Here is a 23,583-nt window from a genome sequence, read left to right on the forward strand (position 1 = left end):
CATTAACATGTCCCAAAAGCAACACTAATGGTCAGCAGATCCTGTTTCCAAAGTAGTTAGCTTTTTCTGGGGTCAGCTTTCTGGAAGTGCTGACATGGAGATGGAGGTCATTTAACCAAGTATTTTCCCAAGCCATGGCCTCCCACAATAGAGGGATAACTGAGTTGTTTCACTTTTCGTAAAGACAGAGGTAAGATAAACAGAATCTGAATTACTGGAAGAGTACAACCATGTTAAGGAACAAGATGAATCCTCTAGCTTTATTATCACAGTTACCTAAGTAGTTTGTCCAAAGAAATGCAAGATGAGCTGTCGGCAGTGCCCAGAGAAATCTAAGAACTATTAGACGTTTTTCACTGAAATTGAGTTTTGTACAAATTTTAACACTTATTTGAAGAATCCAGATGACATAAATATTAAAAGGATTCAACAATTTTTTTAAAGTTTATGTTGATCTCACAGTTTGCATAAAGGTGACACTAACAAAAATATTTAGACCTTCCACAACTAGTAACCTTCTGAGGACAGAATCTAATTATGCATTAATGTAAGCCTGACAACATATAATCTTTGGAAGACAGCTTTGTTGATGGATATGCCATGTTTCAGGATGATGGGAAAACGAGACAAATCAAGTGGGGAAAACACACATTTCTCCTCCAAAATAGACAAGGTTGTAGGTGCTCAAATGCCCACCCCTGTAATACCTTTTCACACAACTGAACTAGTACAGAAGGTCAGAGATGTGCATGAAAAGGAGCAGTCCTCTTAAGTAGTAACTAAACAGACGTCTTTTGTTTAGTTAGGAGGAGAAGCAAATAATGAAACCCAGTTAGCAGACTGGGTCAAGATTTTGTGGAACACGTTATTTTTGCATTCATAAAGAAAGAGCATGCACTTGGAGCAAACGTGCAACTCACAAACTGTATCAGTCACAAGATTACTTCAGTGAAGTAGGTCACTTCTTCTGCCTCCAAACTTGCAAATATCTTCTACTGCATTTTGGTATATTTGCTTAACAGATATTTAGCACTCTCTATATATTGGGCACTGGACCTAGCACTGTACATACATTTTATTTATTTGTTTGTTTGTTTGTCTGTCTCATTCTTAATCTATACTTTACTTTTATTGAAATATAGTTGGCATACAATATTATTTAATTTCAGTTGTACTATATATAGATATAACATTTGCATACATTATGAAGTAATCACAAGTCTAGTAACCATCTGTACACAATATAAAGTTATTATAATATCATTGACCATATTCCTTATGATGTACATTACTTCCATGAGATTTATTTATTTTATAATTGAACATTTGTACCTCTCAACCCCCTTAACATATTCCCACAGCCCTCCCCCTGGCAATCACCTTCTTCTACTCTGTATCTATGACTGTGTTTTCCCTTTTCGTTTTCATTTTTTTGTTGTTGTTTTATTTTTAAGATTCCACATATAAAGGAGATAATATGGTATTTGTCTCTCTCATCTGACTTATTTCACTTAGCATGATATCCTCTATATCTATCCAGATTTCTACATATGGCAAGATTTCCATTCATCATCTGTAGATGAACTCTCAATTTCTTTCTGTATCTTGGCTATTGTAAATAATGCTGCTACAGACATTAGGGGCATATATCTTTTAGAATTAGTGTTTTTATTTTCTTTGGGTAAATACTCAGAAGTGAAATTGCTGGGTCATTTTTAATTTTTTGAGAAACCACCATAATGATTTCAATAGTGGTTGAAGAAGTTTACAGTCTGACCAACTGTGCACAGGTGTTCCCTTTTCTCCACATCCTACCAACAGTTATTTGGTGTCTCTTTGATGATAGCCATACTGACAGAAGTGAGGTGATATTTAATTGTGCTTTTTATTTGCATTTTCCTGATGATTAGTGTTGTTGAGCTCTTTTCATGTGTCTGTTATCCATCCGTGTGTCTTATTTGGAAAGATATCTATTCAGTTTCTCTGCCAATTTTTATTCAAGTTGTTTATTTTTTGGATGTTGAGTTATATGAGTATTTGTATATTTTGGATATTAACCCCTTATTGGGTACATCATTTGCAAATATCTTCTCCCATTCAGTAGGCTGCCTTTTCATTTTGTTAATTGTTTCCTTCACTGTGCAAAAGTTTTTAGTTTGATGTAGTCCCATTTGTTTATTTTTGTTTTTGTTTCCCTTGCCTGAGGAGACATATCCAAAAAATATTGCTAGGACCAATGTTAAAGAGCGTACTACCTCTGTTTTCTTCAAGGAGTTTTATGGTTTGGGGTCTTACATTTAAGTCTTTAATTCAATTCGTGTTTCTTTATTGTTAATTTTGCAGGTGAGAAAAGCTTCTAACTTTATTATTGTGCACATAGCTCTCCAGTTTTCACAACACCATTTAATGAAGAGGCTTTATTTTCCCAATGTATATTCTTGCCTTCTTTGTTGTAGATTAATTGACTATGTAAATGTGAGTTCATTTGGGGGTTCTCTAATCTGCTCTATTAAGCTATGTGTCTGCTTTTTTGCCATTACCATACTGTTGTGATTACTATAGTTTTGTAGTATAGTTTGAAATCAAAAAGTGTGATCCTTCAAGTTTTGTTCTTCTTTATCAAGGCTGCTAACAATTTTATTCTTTCTGATTTGAATGTAAATGGAATTGTTTCTTTAATTTATCTTTCTGATATTCATTATTAGTGTACAGAAATGCAACAGATTTTTGTATATTAATTTTGTATTCTGCAGTTTTACCCAATTAATTGATGAGTTGTTGTAGTTTTCTGGTGGCATCTTTAGGATTTTCTATGTATTGTATCATGTTATCCACAGGTAGTGACAGCTTTACTTCTTCCTTTCCAATTTGGATTCATTTTATTTCTCTTTCCTGTCTAATTGTTATGGCTAGTAATTCCAATACTGTGTTGAATAAAAGTGACAAGAGTAGGCATCCTTGTCTCGTTCCTGACCTTACAGGAAATGTTTTCAGCTTTTACCATTGAGTATAATGTTAGCTGTGGTCTTACCATACATAGTGTTTACCACCTTGAGGTATGTTCTCTCTATGTCCACTTTCTGGATAGTTTTTATCATAAGTGGATGTTAAATTCTGTCAAAAGTTTTTTTTTTTTTTTTTTCATCTATTGGGATGATTGTATAATTTATTTTATTCTTCAATTTGTTAATATCATGTATCATATTGATTGATTTACAGATATTGAACCATTCTTGCATCTGTGGGATAAATCCCACTTGGTCATGGTGTATAATACTTTTAATGTACTGTTGGATTCAGTTTGCTAATAATTTGTTGAAGATTTTTGCATCTATGTTCATCAGTGACATTGAGCTATTGGCCTATAATTTCCTTTTTGTGTTATATCTTTGTCTTGATTTTTGATCAGGGTGGTTCTGTCCCACAGAATGAGTTTGGAAGCAAATTCCTTCCTCTGCAATTTTTGAAAAAGTTGGAGAAAGATAGATATTAACTCTAAGTATTTGATAGAATTCAACTGTGAAGCCATCTGGTTCTGGACTTTTGTTTGGGGAGAGTTTTTTATTACTATCATTATTATTATTGTTTCAATTCAATTATGCTTAATTGGCCTGTTCATATTTTCTATTACCCTCTGGTTCAGTCTTGGCATAGTTGTCTGTAGTAATCTCTTATAACCCTTTATATTTCTGTGGTGTTGGTCATAACTTCTCCTTTTGCATTTCTGATTTTATTGATTTGAACCTCTCTTTTTTCTTTCATGATTCTGGCTAAAAGTTTATCAATTTTGTTTATCTTTTCAAAAAACTAGCTCTTAGTTTTATTGATATTTTCTATTGTTTTTTGAGTTTCTATTTTATTTGTTTCTGCCCTGATCTTTATGATTTCTTTCCATCTACTAACTTTGGGTTTTGTTTGTTCTCGTTTTTCTAGGTCATTTAAGTGTCAGGTTACATTGTTTATTTGAGCTTTTTCTTGTTTCCTGAGGTAAGCTTGTGTTGTTATCTACTTCCCTCTTAGAACTATTTTTGCTGCATCCTATAAGTTTTGGATAGTTGTATTTCCATTTTCATTTGTCTTCAGGCATTTTTTGATATCCTCTTTGATTTCATCAGTGACCCATTAGTTGTATAGCTGTTTAGATGCCAAAAGTTTGTGGGTTTTGTAGGGTTTTGGTTTTTTTTTTTTTTTTTTTTTTTTCTAGTTGATTTCTAGTCGCCTACCTTTGTGGTCAGAAAAGATGCTTGATATGATTTTAGGCTTCTTAAATGTATTGAAACTTGTGTTGTGACCTAGCATGTGATCTATCCTGGAGAATTTTACAAGTGCATTGGAAAAGATTCTGCTGCTTTTGTATGGAATGTTCTATATATATCTACTGTGTTCATCTGGTATAATGTATCCATAAGGCCTGTGTTTCCTTATTGATTTTCTGTCTAGGTGATCTGTTTTTAGATGTAAGTTTGGTGATAATGTCCCCTATTATTATTGCATTACTGTCAATTACTTCCTTTAATATTGTTAATATTTTCTTCATGTATTTAGGTACTCCTATGTTGGATGCATATATATTTACAATTTTATGTCTTTTTGTTGAATTGATGACTTTATCATTATGTAATGTCCTTCTTCGTATCTTGTTACAGTCTTTGTTTTAAAGTCTATTTTGGCTGATATATGTAGTGCTACCCAATCTTTCATTTCCTTTTTATTTGCATGGAATACCTTTTTCCATCCCCTCACTTTCAGTCTATGTGTTTATCTGAAATGAATCTCTTATAGGAAGCATATATATGGGTATTGCCTTCATTCAGCCACTCTATGGCTTTGGATTTGAGCATTAATTCTATTTCTATTTAAAGTAATTATTTATAGGCATGTGCGTATTGCCATCTTACTAATTGTTTTGTAGTTGTTTCTGTAGTTCTTTGTTGTTCTCTTCTTATTTTTTTGCTCTCTTCCCTTGTAATATGATGACTATATTTAGTGTTATATTTGGATTCCTTTGTCTTTTTTGTGGGTATCTAGTATAGGTGTTTGGTTTGTGGGTTCCATGAGGTTTATACATAACTAGATAGATAGGTAGATAGATAGATAGATAGATAGATAGATAGATAGATAGATAGATAGGGATATGATCATTTTAATATGATGATCTCTTAACTTTGAACTACCTTATATTTTTATTTCTTCCCCTCAGTTTAGTGTTTCTGACACCATATTTTACATCTTTTTGTTTTTTGTATCCCTTAACTATTTATTATAGCTATAGATGTTTTTACTACTTTTGTCTTTTAATCTTCCTACTAGCTTTATAAGTGATTAATCTACTACTTTTACTGTATGTTTGCCTTTACCAATGAGATTTTTCCCCTTATAATATTTATATTTCACTTGTGTCCTTTTATTTTCTTTTTAGAGAAGTCAACATTTCTTGAAAATTTGGTATAGTACTGCTGGACTCTTTGAGCTCTTGTCCACAAAACCCTTATATCTCCTTCAAATTTGAATGGTAACCTTGACAGGTAAAACATTTTTGGTTTTAGGTTTTTCATTTCATGTCACTTTTTTCTGTATTGCAAATTTTCTGCTGAAAAGTTAGTTGACAGTTATATACAAGTTCCCATGTATGTAATTAGTTGTTTTTCTTTTGTTTCTTTTAAGATTCTCTCTTAATCTCTATTTTTGCCACTTTACTTGTAATGTGTCTTTGTGTGGACTTTTTTAATTTCATCTTGCTTGGGACTCTCTCCTTTCTAAACCTGGATGTCTCTTTCCTTTCCTTTCCTGTGTTAGGGAAGTTTTTAGCTATTATTTATTTAAATAATTTTTCTGTCCCTTTCTCTCCTCCTTCTGGGAACCCTAAAATGCAAATGTCAGTAGTATGCTTGATGTTTTTCCAGAGGTGCCCTAAACTATCCTTATTTTTTTTTAATTATTTTTTCTTTTTTCTGTTCAGCTGGATTGATTCACTATTCATCTCTCAGATTACTGGTCCATTCCTCTGTATCATCTAATCTACTACTTATTTCTTCTAGTGTATTTTTTAGTTCAGTTTTTGTATTCTTTAGCTCTGTTTTGTTCTTCTTTATATTTTCTAACACTTTTTTTGAAATTCTCACTATTTTCATCCATTCTTCTCCTGAGTTAAGTGAGCATTTATGATCATTACCTTGAGATCTTTAATATATAGATTGCTTCCGTCCACTTTGTTTAGTTCTTTTTCTGACGTTTTGTCTTATTCCAATGTTTGGAATATATTCCTATGTCTCCTCATTTTGCCTAATTATCCATATTTATTTCTAACTACTAGGTAGCTCAGTTTTATTTTTCTACCTTGGAGAAGTAGGCTTATGTAGGAGAAGTCCTATGGGCTCCAGTAGCATGCTCTCCTCTGGTCATCAGAGGTATATGCTCTAGGAGTGCACCCTATGTGTGCTGCATGTACCCTTCTGTTTTGTCAGGGCCAACTACAGTGGGGATCCTTGTAGGTAAGGCTGGCCCCCATCCAGTTGGCTGCAAGGCCATGCCTTAAGCACTGGCTGTGAGTAAGCTGGATAAAGTAAGGTCTGAAGGGCTGGGTAAGTTTCCTTCATGGTTGGCTTCTCCCTGAGATCACACAGGGATGTTGCTGGCCCACTGGTGGTGAACATGCCTGTCTGTGGGGCTGTAGGGAGGCTCAGGGCTAGTGGCAGCATGCTGGAGGATGGGTTCAAATCCTTGTGTGGCTCTCTCCACAGCGTTTGGGGGCTTGGGGCTTGTGCTATCCTGCTGATGGATAAGTCCATTCCCTACACATCTGTCCATATGCTAGCTCACTGTTGGGTGAATAGGTTCCCAGCACTAATCAATAGAGGGAGGATTCCAAAATGGCACTTGCCAGCACTGGTGTTATCATTTTACAATGAGCTTCCCAAAATACCTGCCATCAACATCCTTGCATGCATCCTCTTTTTAATTCTCGAAACAATTCCATCAAATAAGTTGTAATAAAGTTCCAAATTAACCTATTAGGAAATGAAGCTCATAGCATTTATTTAATCTGCTGAAATTCACCCAGTTCATAAATGGTAGCATAGGGAGTCAAATACAAGAAGGGTGACTCTAGAGTCCATGCTCTTAATCTCTATGTTGTTCTTTCTATATACAAAAAGAGAAGGCTTAGCAGAGAAGGCCTTGTTAATTCCTACACACAGAAAAGACTCTTACCCTGTGGTTCTTAAACTATTGCTTAAGGGATCCAGAGATCTCCGAGACCTTTCAGATAATCTGTCAGGTCAAAATAATGCATACAGGAGAAACCAATGAATTTTAATGTAAAAGTATGAAAAGCTCATTTATAGTGTTTCACTTCTATTTTGCAAATAATCTCTAAGAAACTATCATTTTTGAATCTTCATGTAATATTAAAGAATATTTACAATTATCTAAAAGTCTGTTAAAATATTTAGTCAGTCACAAGCTGAATACAAAAGCAGATATTAAAATTTTAATTTTGTTTTTTTAATTAAGCCACATATGTCCGACACACTTTAATGTGTATTTATGTCTCTATATAATCCCCTACTTTTTGGTATCTGTAACTTTCTTCTAGCCAATATAATATGGCAATGGTGATAGGATATTACTCCCATGATTCTATTTCATTATATACAACTTTTTCTTAGCAGACTGGGAAGAGAGAGGCTCCCTTGATGGCTTTGATGAAATAAGCTGCCATATTTTAAAAGAACCATATGGCAAGGAATTGCTATTGAGCTCTAAAAGCTTAGTGGCCCAGAGCCAACTGCCTACAAGAAAACAGGACTTCAGTCTTATAACTGCAAGGAAATGAATTTTGCCAACAACCCAAGTGTTCTTTCCCAATTGAGTCTCCAGTTGGGAACATAGCCCAGCAAAACCTTGATTGCAGTGCTGTGAGACCCTAAGCAGAGGACCCAGTTGTGGACACCACATCCACAGCAATTGTGAAATAACAGATGTTTATCATTTTAATCATCTGAGTTTGTAGTAATTTGTTATGCTGCATATGAAACTAATTCACCACACATTAAAGAGATTTGTAAAAATATATTTTTCATATTAACATGTAATGAATTCATTATTCTTACTCTTAAATGAAAAAGTAAAATTTTAAAACACCATGGCTTTAATTTCTAACACAGTAAATATCAATAAATATAACATAAACAAAAAATATTTGTGAATCTTTATTGACTTAAGAGTTTTAAAGTATCCTTTGGCTAAGAATGTTAAGAACCACTGCTCTATTCTAACTTGTTAATTTCACTCTCCAACATTTTCTCCCTTCCTAGCACAAACACACTCTAGCCATAAAGTAGCTTCTCTATTTTCCTAGTATGCTGAGTATTTTTAAGTTTCTTTATCATTGCCAAAACGAAATCAGTACTTCTCTTCCTATCTTTGCCTAGTGAAATCCTGGTCATCATTCAATGCCAAGTTCACACTACCTCTCATCCTGGGCTCAGAAAGCTGAATAATATAGCGGTTAAGTGCACAAGTACCTGAATTGCTACCTACTACCAGCCATGTGACCTTTCACAAAGTATATAATTTCTTGCAGTTTCAGCTCTGTATTGTGGCAAGAAGATGTAACTCAATAGGGAACTGTAAACATTTGATAAAGGGGAAGGTAATTAGGTTGTAAAAATAATTAAATCAAGTAAATAAATCTACATTAATTAAAAGAGATAATTGTTTTTTTAGAACCTACTATTTACCAGAAAGAAAGAACTTTACATGGCTTATTTTATTTGATCCTCATGAAATTCAACTACAATTATACTCATTTCACATATGAAAATACCAAGATTTAGAGAGTTGAAGTATTGCGTAGGCCAAAAGTTTTGTTCGTTTTTTTCTGTAAGATGGCTCTAGTAGCACTTAGTTGTCTTTAACTTCATTCAAAACAATTTTGTTAGATTGTATGTGACAGTTGTCATATCAGCATGCATTAAAAAAATACTTATCAAAATTGGTGAATTTTTGCATAGCCATTTTAGCATTGAAGATGGAAGGAAAAAAGCATCATTTTTGGCATATTATGCTTTATTGTTTCAAGAAAGGTTAAAATGCAACTGCAACACACAAAATGTGCAGTGTATGGAGAAGGTGCTGTGACTGATCAAATGTGTCAAAAGTGGTTTACAAAGTTTCGTGCTGGAGATTTCTTGCTGGACAACGCTCCACAATTGGGTAGACCAGTTGAAGTTGATAGCAGTTAAATTGTAACAATACTTGAGAACAATGAATGTTATGCCATATGGGAGATAGCTGACAAACTCAAAATATTCAAAGCAAGTGTTGAAAATCATTTGCACCAACTTGGTTATGTGAATTGCTTTGATGTTTGGGTTCCACATAAGTCAGGAGAAAAAAACTTTCTTGACCATATTTCCGCATGTGATTCTCTACTGAAACGTAACGAAAACATTCCATTTTTAAAACAAAGTGTGATGGACGATGAAAAGTGTATGCTGTACAACAATGTGGAATGGAAGAGATCATGAGGCAAGTGAAATGAACCACCAACAAGCACACCAAAGACCAGTCTTCATCCAAAGAAGGTGATGTTGTGTATATGGTGGGATTGGAAGGGAGTCCTCTATTATGAGCTCCTTTTGGAAAAGCAAACAATTGATTCCAACAAGTACTGCTTCTAATTAGACCAACTGAAAGTGGCAGTCGATGAAAGGCATCCAGAATTAGTCAATAGAAAATGCATAATCTTCCATCAGGATAATGCAAGACCGCATGTTTCTTTGATGACCTGGCAAAAACTGGTACAGCTTGGCTGGGAAGTTCTGATTCATCTGCCATATTCACCAGACATTGCATCTTGCGATTTCTATTTATTTTAGTCTACAAAATTCTTTTAATGGAAAAAATTTCAATTTCCTGGAAGACTGTAAAAGGCACCTAGAACAGTTCTTTGCTCAAAAAGATAAAAAAATTTGGGAAGATGGAATTATGAAGTTGCCTGAAAAATGGCAGAAGGTTGTGGAACAAAAGGGTGAATACATTGTTCAATAACGTTCTTGGTGAAAATGAAAAATGTGCCTTTTATTTTTACTTAAAAAACCGAAGGCACTTTTTGGCCTACCCAATATCTGGCATAGACCTCACAGCTAGTGCTCTGACCTCAGACCCAAGCTCTTGACTGCAGTGGCCCCTAATGTAGACTGCACTTTTTATAGACTCCTATCATAACACTTACTTCATTACCTTCTGCTTTTTTTTTTTTTTTTTACTTTTGTTTGCTTTGCTTCTCCACTTAAATCAATAAATCCTGAACTACTCTCTTTGAGCAGAATATGTCTTCTTCAGCCTTTTAACCTCAGTGCCAATCACATATCCCTCTTTATTTCCTTCATGGCATGTAGTATACACTAATTATTGTATTTGGTTCTGTTTTATTTTTTGTCTCCAGGGACAGAAACTTTGGCTCTTTTTTTCCACTATATTTCCTTAATATCTAAAGTACTTGCCAACATAAATTAGGCATTTGGAAAAAATTGTAGAATTAGTAACTAAGCCTAATGCTTAAAAAGTAAGACATTGATTCCTGTAAGGTGTCACTCTATTAAATCGATCCATCACAAATATAAACAATCCAGGCTTTCACCATCTCCCACATTATGTGTCATTATCCAAGCACATATTTCCATATCCTTTCTCCAAATTTAGAATGCCATTCCTTCCTTTTTCTAACTAACACAACTCTTACACATATTTTGAGACCCAAATTAAAACGAAACTCTACTTGAATCTGTTTCTTAAGCATTCCAGCTTACAATGACCTGTTCCATTGATAACCATCCATGCCAGTTATGTATTTATTAAACATAAAATTTCCTGAGCATTTACTCAGTTCTAGACACTAAGTCTCAGGATGGAATGTGGAATAAGAAAAAAGGCTTTTTCAGTTTCTGTACAGCAAAGAAAACAATCAACAAAATGAAAAGACAATCTATGGAATGGGAGAAAATATTTGCAAAGAATATATCTGATAAGGAGTTAATATCTAAAATATATAAGGAACTCGTGCACCTCAATAGCAAATAAAGCTCAAATAATCCAATTTAAAAATAGGCAGAGGGTCTGCATAAACATTTTTCCATAAAAGACATAGACATGGACAAGAGGTATGTAAACAGTTGTTCAACATCACTAACCATCAGGCAAATGCAAACTAAAATGAGATATCACCTCATATCTTTTAGGATGGCTATTATCAAAAAGACAGAGATAAGTGTTGGTGATGATGTAGGAAAAATGGGAACCCTTGTACAGAAAAATAGAAAAACTTTAGCCAGACCATGAAGAAAAAAAGAAAATTCAAATGAATAAAATCAGGAATTGAAGAGAAGATATTACAACTGATACCATACAAATACAAAGGATCTTAGGATATTTATATGCCAGAAATTGGAAAACCCAGAATAAATGGATAAATTCATAGGAACGTACTAACTACCAATACTGAGTCATGAAGAAACAGAAAAACTAACAGACCAATAATGAGTAAGGAGGTAGAATCAGTAATCTAAGAAAAGCCCAGAACCAGCTGATTTAATAGATACATTTTACCAAACATTTAAAGAATAATTAATGCCAGTTCTTCTCAAACTCTTCCAAAAAAATTGAAAGAGAGGGAATACTCAACAACTCATTTTAAAAAGCCAGTGTTACTCTGATACCAAAGCAAGATATATAATAACACTACAAGAAAAGAAAAATATAGGCCAGTATCCCTGAAGAATATAGATGTATGAATTCTCAACAAAATAGTACAAACTGAATTCAACAGTACATAAAAAGGATCACACAGCATGATCAAGTAGGATTTATTCCAGGGATGCAAAGATGATTCAACATCCACAAATAAAGAAGTGTGATATACATCACATTAATAGAATGAAAGATAATAATCATATGATCATCTTGATTATGCAGAAAAAGCATTCAACTTTTTCAACATCCTTTATGGCTAAAAACTCTCAACAAATTAAGTATAGAAGGACCATTCCTTAACATAATAAAGGCCATATATGGCAAACACACAGCTAACACTACACTCAGTGGTGAAAATCTAAAATGTTTGCTCCAAGGTTAAGGACAAGACCAGGGTGCCCACGTTCACCACCCTATTCATTACACTACTGTATTTGCTCTAGCCATAGAAATTAAGCAAGATAAATAGATAAAAGTCTTCTAACTGGAAAGGAAGAAGTTAAATTCTTTTATAGATAGTTTGATCTTATATATGGAAAACACTAAAGACCCCACCCTAAAAATGTTAGATGTTATGAATAAATTCATTAAAGTTGTAAGATTCAAAATCAACATACAAAAATCATTTGTGTTACTATATACTAATAATGAATGATCTGAGAGTAAGAAAAGAATCACATTTATAATAGCATCAGAAGTAATAAAGTACATTGGAATAAATTTAACTAAGGAAGTGGAAGATGTGTTCACTGAAAACTATAAAACACTGATGAAAGAAGACATAATTAGATGGAAGATATCCTATGTTCTTTGATTGAAAGAGTTAATGATGTTAAAATTACCACCCAAAGCCATGCTTAGATTCAATAAAATCAAAATTCCAATGGCATTTTTCACAGAAATTGAAAAAAACAATCCTAAAATTTGTTTGGTACCAAAAATGACTGTGAATAGCCATAGCAATCTAAAGAAAGAAAAAATGGGGAAGTATCACACGTCCTGATTCCAAACTATATTACAAAGCTATAGTAATCAAAACAGTATGATACTGGCATAAAAATAGACACATAGACCAATGGAAGAGATTAGAGAGCCCAGACACACACCCATGCATCTACAGTCAACTATTATTTGACAAGGGAGCCAAAAATGCTCAATGGGAAGAGAATATTCTCTTCAATACAAGGTATTGAAAAAATTGGATATCCATGTGCAAGAGTGAAATTGGATTCTCATCTTACATCACACACAAAACTTAAATTTAAATGGATTAAAGATTTAAATATAAGACCTGAAACCATAAAACTTCCATAAGAAAACAGAGGGGAAACGTCTTTGACATTGGTTTTGGCAATGATATTTTTTTTGGATATGACACAAAATGCATAGGCAACAAAAGCAACTGTAAATAAGTAGAGCTATATTAAACTGAAAAATTCCTGTACAGCAAAAGAAACAATCAATAAACTGAAAAGGGAGAAAATATTTGCAAATCATATATTTGATAAGAGGTTAATATCCAAAATATATAAAGAACTCATAAAAGTCAATAGCAAAAATAAAGTATCTGATTAAAAAGTGGACAGAGGACCTAAATAGACAATTTTCCAAAGAATATATACAAATGGCCAAGAGGTAGATGAACAGCTAAAAAACATTATTAATCATCAGGAAAATGCAAATCAATACCAAAATGAAATATAACCTCACATCTGTTAGGGTATATATTATCAAAAATATAAGAGATATCAAGTGTTTATGAGGATGTGGAGAAAAGAGAAAAACTTTTTGCACTGTTGGTGGGAATGTACATTGTACAGCCACTATGGATAATTATATGGAGGTCCTCAAAAAATTAGGATTATAACTACCATATGATCCAGCAATCCCATTTATGGGAACACATCCAAAGGAAATCACTATCTGGAAGAGATATCTATACCCCCATATTCATTGCAGCATTATTCACAAATGCCAAGACATGGAAGGATTCTAAGTGTTTGTCAACAGATGAATGAATAATAAAAATGTGGTATATATAATGGAATATTACTCAACCTTAAAAAAAGAAGGAAATCTTGCCATTTGTGACAACATGGATGGACCTTGAGTGCATTATGCTATGTGAAATATCAGACAAACACAAGTATTGTATAATCTCTTTTTTATGTGGAATCTAAAAAAGCTGAACTTGTAGAAACAGAGTAGAATAGTGGGTGCCAGGGGCTGGGGTCTGGGGGTTATGGGAAGATATTGGTCACAGGACAAACTTTCAGTTGTAAAATGAGTAAGATCTAGAGATATAATGTATAATATTGTGATTATGGTTAATAGTTACATACTTGAAAGTTGCTAAAAGAGTAGGTCTTAAATGTTTTTACACACACACACAAATATATACATATATCAAATCATCACATTGTACAACTTATACTTTCACATTATATGTCAATTATATCTAAGTAAAGCTGGTAAAGGGAGAGAAAACAGGCTTTTTCCCCAGTGAATCTTACATTTTGGACAATAAAGACAGGAAAGAGGTAAATAAATGAAATAATTTCAGATAATGATGAAAACTATGAAGAAAAACAATGTAAAGTAATGCAGTTTGGCTGCAGGGATGAAGAATAGATGGAGAGTCACACAGTACTAAGCAATGTGACCACCTGGGGTAAGAGAGTTACAGGACGAAGAAAGAGTAGAAATACTCTGAGACAGGAAAGATAAATAGTATGTGTTGTCATGTGCTTATTGGTTTCACACTATTTGTTCTCTAATTACTCTATTTGTGTTATTTTTGTTGTCACATCTTGATTGTAAGTTTTCTGATAGTAGGGATGCTGTTTTATACTTGTTTTATACCATAGTACCTAAAACAGAATGCAATGTAGAAAATAAATTTTAAATGAGTGTTTATTGAATAATTTTATTATTTAATAATGTTTTAAGTAAAGCAATCCCTCTCCTATTCCTGCAATACATTGAGAGTGCTAAATTTCTTCAAGGATAAAATTGTTATAAGTAATGTATTCCTTATACCAATATATAAATTAAAAATGGAGTAAATGCATGAACTTAAGACCATTTTTTTCAAAAGCAATTTATTTCTGCATTCAGTTTATAGGGCCTGTGTAATCAGCAAACAGAAAGCATAATTTTCATCAATAATAATTTTTTATCCTTTTTTTTGAATTTGAACAAGGAAGGGGACCATACAATAATAAAATTCATGTTGACCAAGCAAAAGGTTGGACACTTTGATGATGTTGACAAAAAGTTAATAACTTCCTGTAGCAAAACCAATGTTATATTGATAAATATGATTTGGATAATGACTACTGAATAGTGGAGCTACTCTGGGTGTCATCTAGAATCTAAGGCTGTCTCTCTCAAGCATCTCTTTATGCCATCTGGGCTCTAGATCATCTCTGAGAAATGAAAGGGGTCACCGAGATCATCCAGCTTAGCTCCTGTCCTGTGCAGGAATACCTTCAGCAACATCTCTGTGATATCACATGTCATGGAGACATAGTCATCCAACATTTGCTGGAACACTTTCTGTGAGTGAGAACTCAATATTTCACACAGAAATACATCCTATCATTGGGCAGCTCTGTTATATTATTCTTCATTATGTTAAGCCATACTTATCTCTTTCTCTACATTCTAGGGCTGCCTTTAAAGTTCATGAGAATACAGTAGAATATAAATACATGGCTTTGTTCTTCTGTAATTACATCCCTATCTGCCCATGTTTACTGAACATAATGTGCACATTGCTAGGCCAGGTCCTCCACCAACATGCATAAGTCCTCATACATAACAACTTGGGAAGGTGACACAGCGTATCCTCAGTTTCATCAGTCTCATTGTCTTAGCTCTTCTTCCTCTGCCTTGGGTTCCCTTACCTTCAATCACTCATAATATGGCATCTGTCCTCTTATATCACCAGTGAAATTTACAGTAATGACTCCCACTAAAGTGTGACTAATAAGGGCTCAAATACCTACCTGGGGAATAGATATTTGATCTGGGAAAGGACTTTAAACAGAACAAACAAGTAAACAATAACAACAACACAACCCATGGATCTCTATCCAGAGTTGTCCCTGAATAAACTGTCTAAGAAATTGGATCAACTAGAGAGTGGCTGTGCTTGTGCAGAGTTAGCTGAATATACCTTAACTAAAACCAAGTAAACAGCACATTTATCTTATTTTACAGGAAAGACTCTATTAGCCCAAACTTTGTTTCTGAACATGTTATCCTTTCTTTATCTTTCTTCCTATTAACAGAGCTCTAGGGATTATGTATATATCATTATAAATGTGGCTGGATATTGCACGAATAAATGATAGGTGAAAATTATTTGGCCCAGTTCTTTCCAAAATGTGTTTTTCTAGTTGCCATCAAGAAAAAGAACTTATTTCAAACATCCCACTTGGAAACACTGTGCCTGACATCTGGAAAGAAAGCCATCATTAGAATACTGCATTATTTCTATCAATAGAGACAAGGAGCTAAACAAATATGTGGAAGTATGTCAATTAATCCCATTGTAGCTTAAAATAGTTATCATCACTAACCAGGTGAAGCTTCACCTAAGAGGTGCATGAGAGGCAATTAGAACAGTAATTATAGTCCGGGTTACAATGAAAGTGGTAGGAGACAAAACTTCCAAAATCTGTATAATTTATCTAAGGGAGACAAATCACTTTTAAGACACTATAATCTAAGCATATTGAATGCTGTATGAACTAATGCATAATATTAATTAGTTATCAATGGGTATGTGATGTGAGGAAGGGAGCTATATCTATTGTAATTTGCCCTGTCATTGATTTTTACCATTTTGAAAACCATTGGATTCTCATTAAGCAATAGCAAGAAGGTGTAAGATACACTATAACAAACAAAGGCGAGATATTTTTAGCCTTCATTATTTTGTGTGATTATATAATTTATTGGTCTTTTCCTCTGATCAGCTGTCTTTTTCATGACATAGGTGTATTAACCATCAGTTAATAACTCTTACAGGTAGATGTAGTGATCTCTTTTTATGATAAAAAGATCTTTGGAAATGAGTAGAATTAAGTTCTTTGTTTTTTTTTTAATTGTTTGCATTTTCTTATCACACCATGCTGTCTCACACACCTCCAGGCCTGTACACACTGTTCCTTCTTTGGAACACTTTTTTTATTTTAATTTTTTTGGCCATGTTGCACAGCTTGTAGGATATTAGTTCCCCCACCAGGGATTGAACCCGTGTCCCCAGCAGTGAAAGTGCGGAGTCCTAACCACTGGACTGGCAGGGAATTCCCCTAGAACTGAGTTTTAATTCTGGTTACAAAAACCACTATCCAGATGACCTTGGGCAAGACACATACTTTCTAAGCCTCAATATCTTCAATAACTATCAAGAAAATATCAGCTCTACAATGTTCACAGGTGCAAGACATCCTCAAAATTATCTTGTTGGGCCACGTAAGCAATGCCCTATATACAAAAGCCTGAAATATGGTATCACCCAGGTCATACCCAATGGCCTAAAATAATAGGTATATACATAATGAGTTTTTTCTCCCAGAAGCCTTTAAAATTCTGAGATTTTATGGTATATGGGAATGAAGACTTTCCTTCAAAATAGATTTCATTAGAGTCACATATCTTTTTATAAGAATAATCTATGTGTACTCATACTAGACAAACACTTTGTTCATATTTTTATTTCTTCGTTATTTTTTCACTTATTCAACATGGATTAATTATATGGAAAACTGTATGATTGGATGTTTGTTGAGTACCTAGAAAAATAAAAGGTATGGACCTGCTCTCAAGTCCACCTCAATCTAGTGATAGCTAAAGGGATATAAATGAAATACAAAGGGAGCACTGAGGAAAGAGCAATTATTATGTTTGGGAAGAAGGAAAAGGGAGTAAGGAAAGGAATTAATTTGAACCCTGCTCTCTCAGGCTAAAAGATCTACCACATCAGGGAGCAAATGACCCAGGCATTTTGGCAGCGGAGCCCTTTTTCTCTCTTTGAAGTAAAATTACTTACTGATACTTCATATAAAGAAGCCCTGAAAGCTAGGTAACAATTCATTTAGAAATTTATATCACCTTTTGATGACATCACATACCTAACATTTAGTCACTTATTGATCTAAAATCTTCACCTCCCTAAACCAGAGGCAATTTGTTTTCCCCCACTCCTGCCCACTGAAAGAAAACTTGCTAATACTTCCGGTTGAGAAGAATTATATCCCAGAAAAGAAGCTTTTATAGTTATATCTTTTCTATCTAGTATCCTTTTAACTTACTTTGTTCATCTTTCTTTTCTAGCGGCTGGGCTCCAGATTTTAAATAAAAGATAGCTTTGGTGACCTCAATAGATTTGTGTGGTCCAGGATCATGTCTGATAAATAATATATGCTCAGAGTATCCATTATTAATTCTTACTATCAGCAGTAAACAATGGGAACCTACCCTCAGCTCTCCTGCTTCTTCCACAGGAGGCTGTTAGCTCATTCCACAAGGTACTTACAAAACTTAATCTGCTTGTTTATGTGTACATTCAGAGATGCTGTGATTGGGAAACTCATCACAAAATGTTTTTGCATCGGGCCCTAATGGAAGTCCCAATATGCTATTTATTCCCCACCAAAGAGACTTTGTTAAGATGCATCGTGCTGCAGCTTGCTGGACAATGTTCAGACAAGTAATACATCCTTCCATAAAGCTGCAAAGCATGCAGTCCAAAGCACAAACAAATCTCACAGCACTAAATACCAGTCTTCAATCAATACTGTATTCCACCCTGTCATATCTCAACAACAGCTGCAAAAGGAATAAGTCTTCTTTTCTATTTTCTTTTTTATTTCTTTTTACTTAAGAAAACTCTTATAATATTGGCTTTATTCCCACTTAGTATTTTTTTAACATCTTTATTGGACTATAATTGCTTTACAGTGTTAAGTGTCCATCGACAGATGAATGGATAAAGAAGATGTGGCACATATATACAATGGAATATTACTCAGCCATAAAAGGAAATGAAATTGAGTTATTTGTAGTGAAGTGTATGGACCTAGAGTCTGTCATACAGAGTGAAGTAAGTCAGAAAGAGAAAAACAAATACCGTATGCTAACACACATATGTGGAATCTAAAACAAACAAAAAAATGGTTCTGATGAACCTAGGGGCAGGACAGGAATAAAGACACAGACATAGAGAATGGATTTGAGGAATAACTCTTCTACAGAGGTTTAGGGTTTTCTTTTAAAGTAAGATGTGTGTACAAGTGACTTGCGAAAAAGAGGGGAATAAAACTATGCAAACTTTTCCAACTTTCTCTCTCCACATTTAATGGTGCCTGGCATTTCTATAGATGACATTTAATATTTGAAAGGGCATGATTTCTTTCAGTGCACATAGGAACTCCTGTTATATTTCTGGAAGATACAGAAAAATTCATATCTCTACACGAGATCTGCATTGAAATGTCTATATGGGATGGATGTTTCTCAGTATTTACAACCTCCACATTGCACCTCAATGGGATCTACATAAATCCTCTATTTGATATTCCTTTATAGGTCTACAATCACTCATATTAACGAACAAAAATTAACCAAAAATGCTAGACCTGAAAGTGGCTAGAGAAAAATCTAGTTTGATGCTCTTCAAATTGTGTTTTCCTGAAACCAGGAATTCTGGAAGGCACCCCAGGGGCAGAGGGATCTATGTAAGGAAGGCTGTGGGTAGCCTACAGTCAGAGCAACTCCTCTTTGAAATGTTTCATACATTAAAACTTTTAGTGACACTTTGTTAAAAATAAGATTTCATTTATTTAAAACACACAGTAAGAGACTACTGAGCCCAAACCGTTTATTTCACAAGTGAGGAACTTGATATAAAAGATTAGACAGAGTCCTAGGATGGCAGAAACTGAGCTTCTGAACTACTAGTGTTACACCAAGTCCAAAGAAAAGAGACAGGAAACAACAACAAAACAACAAATCCCACTGTGACCATAAAATAAAGGACTTATGCTAGAAAACTTGCTTTCAGTGAAGGAAGAGTGAGGTCCATTTCAGCAGTTACATTGCTACAAGTTCTTGAACCACATAATTTGCTCCTTGCCTAATAGAAAGATAACCTTTCGGTCTTCATTTGATTAATGGCTAAAAGGAAAGAGGAGATCTTAAAAGTGTATCACTTTGGCAAAGACTTTTTTTAACTTTAGAAGAAAACTTGATATATTTTATTAATTTATTAGTAGGACATAATGGAATTATTGGAAGAGCTCATTGAAGAAGAGATGATTTCCATTTATTTTTTTTCAACTGTAAACTTGTTTAGAGGAAAGAGGTCTATTATTCCTTCTTCCAAGTCCAATAATGTAGAGCACAGTAAGTTGCAAGCTTGTGTGTATGTATGTATATAAGTGAATGTATATATAAATATATATACACACAAATATATAAACACACAAAATGTGTATTAAAGTATAAAATGCTGACTAGATAAATAAATCTACTTCTTGATTACTTGCTCCTGAAGGAACTTATCAGCCTCAGTACTTTATAAACATTCTGAGTTATATACAGGCAAATGATATAATTGTTGTGGAGTATGCAATAATCTCAATGGCCTAATTGAGTTAATCAATTCATTAAAAGTATCTGTTGAAAGGGCATAAGAAACTCTTTGAAAAATTATAGAATACATAAAGAAGTCACAGACCTGATTCTTGCTCTCATAGAATTTGTGATCTATAAGAAATTTTTGACAAATGGTAAATAGCAAATAATACTAAAAATCCTTAGCAGTGTTTCCCAAACTTAGCTGCACATTGGAATAACTTGGGAATCACCGATGTCCAGTAATCATCCCCAATTGTATGTAATTGTATGGGGTACAATTTGAGCACTACTGGTTACTCATACACTATATAGGACATTCTTTTGTAAATAACATCAAGTTCTGTTATTATCAAGTTTTTGTCAAGACAGAAGGGCAAAACATGAAGATTTCCCCCATTTGGTGCCCCAAACTTCATTCAGGCATCTTCAGCTATTAGCAATTCATAGCATTCAGTGGGATCATTTACTCTACTTTCACTATTAGAAAGAACAAGTTAAAACTAACCACTTAAGCTTGGGCTTGGGATCAGCTCACAGCAGTTTTCAACCCTTTTTGCCCATTAGAAACATTTGAAAAGCTTCTGAGACATTCTAATGCAATGGTGCCCAAACTTATTCACATATTAAAATCTCCTAACACCAAAAGATCATACCCCATACTGATTATATCAGAAAGAGGATGGGAGCTGAGCTTCAGTATTTTTTAAAGATCCTGAGATGATTCCAATGTTCATCAAAATTCGAGAATTGCTTTTCTAATGCCACAGTCCCACACCCAGAGGTTGTTAGGTAACTGTTCTGAGGCAGGGTATGGGCATGAAGATTTTTACAAGTTCCCCAGGGGATTCTAATGTTCACTCAGCATAGAAAACTACTGAGTTAGAGCAGTTGCTCAAAATCATCCACACATAGAGATTTTTTTTTTAAACAGCAAAGTTTGGGAAACATTGACTCAGAGGTTCTGTTTCTCACAGTATAGCTCATAGGTAACTAAGCTGATGATCCCTATTGAAGTTCCCGATTTTAGGGTCTTTCCAAATACTTACCAAATTAGACTGCAGTTTGAGCACAGAAATCTTCATTTTAACAAGTTCTATTAGGGAACCAGTGACCGAAACTGCCCGCCCTGGCCAAGGACGATAAAAACTGCTTGCATGAGTTGTCTCACAACAGGAGGTGCTGATAAGGAATACAGCACTGCTGCTGAAAACTAAACGGGGAAGTTTGTGAGGGGCCAAAACGAGGGAGGAGATGCCAACCCATAATATGTTCTTCTAACCTCCCAGATATGCTCATGCTAGAATCCATCTTGGCTGAGAGATGTGTGCGCCACCAGGAAGGACCAAATATGGGCACAAGCAAGATAATTGGCCAGAGACAACCCAGAAAGCTAACCGCATTACCATAAAACCTGAGACTGTGAGTCATGTGGCAGAGCAGTCCCTTGACTTTTCTGCTCTCCGCCCAGGTTCCCCTTCCCAATAAAGTCTCTTGCTTGGTCTCCTCTGACAAGTCTCTTGCATGTGTGTCTCCTCTGAAAATTCATTTCTAAGTATTAGACAAGAGCCCACTCTCTGGCCCTGGCAGGGGTCCCCTTCCCCTAACAGTTCAAAATGAAGTTTAAGGTTATTGATCTAGAACCATGATTCTGAAGCCAGGGATGATTTTTCCCCTCAGGAGTCATTTGGCAATATCACATGTCAGATTTTCAGCACTCACAACTGGGATGGGTGTTACTGGTATCTAAAAGGTAGAGTCCAGGGATGTTTCTACATCTCTTACTATGCCCATGTAGACAACAGCCCCACAGGATAATTATTCAGTCCAAAATGTCCACAGTGCTTAGGTTAGGAAACTTTGTTCTACAGCAGAAGTTCTCAAAGGTTAGAGTGCAACAATATCACCTGGACTGCTTATTAAAACACAGATTGCTGGGCTCTACCCCTCAGAGTTTTTGACCTAGTAAGTCCAGGATGGAGCCAAAGAATCTGCATTTCTAACAAGGTCTGGTGATATTCACACTTCTAGTTTAGGGGCTATGTTTAAAGAACCCGTGATCTAGAGGTTGCCTCTCATTGTCATCTAATGCCTCTGACTCCACTAGAAGTAAAGTTCATCAAGACATGGAAATTTTAATATAGTGTGGAGTGCTACCAAGAACTTGAAGACACCCCAGACCAGTGTACCCTAAACCTCTAAAATTAGGATTTTCAGGATCTGAGCATTCCTCCATCTGATATTGTCAGTATCAATGTTCAACTACAGGACCACAAGTTTGATTTTAAATGTTTCACTAACTTCAATACAACATTATAATTGTATTTATTTAGTCTGCAGGTGATTCTTGACATTCCTCTGGTAAGGAACCATTTAAAAATATAACAACCACACCTTAAATATCTGTGGTACATTTAGGGGAGAATACTAACCTACCTCAATACCATTTTTTACAAGCAAATCCTGTTTATAAAATAAATACTTTTTAACAATGTCCTTAATAACAGAACAGACTGTCTCAGACCACCTCTGAACAGCTTCTCACTGATTTTTTTAATATTATTCCTTCCCCAGATCATTGTAATCAACAGCACCAGACACATACAAAAAATGTTAACAACATCTCTGAATAGAGATTTAAAGTGTTTTCATCAGACCCTCGGTTGCTGTTCTGTCTATTAGAGCCATCAATAACAAGAGAGACAAAAATTATCAATCTGTAACTAGGCAACAGGACAAAGCTAATGAACATTAGGGCGGAGATGGTAACCTTTATAAATAAAATCCAAATAGCACCTTAGCTGAATATATTTTTCCAGTTTATTGCTGTTTTGACACACATGAAACCAAGATGTATTCCCTATACTTTGTTTGCTTTTACCATTTTTTTTTCTTCTAGTTTATGTCCTGTGTTATTACTTTGTGGAAAGAGACAGAGTGGATATAAAGAAGTCCATAAATTGGAACAAAACTGTTTTACTGTAAATACTTACCTACTTACCGTCTTATTTTAAAATGTCTAATCAGCAGGTTTGCCAAAGTAATCCTTGGAATTACACACAATCCTTGTGTTTGGCTATGCTATCTACAATTAAAATGTATGATTTGTGAGGCTAGTATAAAAAATCTGAATGAAAATGGATATGTGGAGAAAAATTAAACACACATTTACAGACAGATTCA

The 23,583-nt window shown here is 34.4% G+C and overlaps 1 long non-coding RNA gene across 1 annotated transcript in view; it reads left to right on the top strand.

The window, feature by feature from the left end:
- LOC309643305 overlaps positions 1-21,835 on the top strand; it is a 29,180-nt gene extending 7,345 nt beyond the window's left edge. The window contains exon 2 of the long non-coding RNA XR_014253673.1: positions 7,671-21,835. This is a non-coding gene — a long non-coding RNA (uncharacterized lncRNA). The remainder of the gene's footprint in view (positions 1-7,670) is intronic.
- The last annotated feature ends 1,748 nt before the right edge of the window (positions 21,836-23,583 follow it).

This window comes from Balaenoptera physalus, assembly GCF_965194825.1.
Source record: "Balaenoptera physalus genome assembly, chromosome: 15".
Lineage (NCBI taxonomy): Eukaryota > Metazoa > Chordata > Mammalia > Artiodactyla > Balaenopteridae > Balaenoptera > Balaenoptera physalus.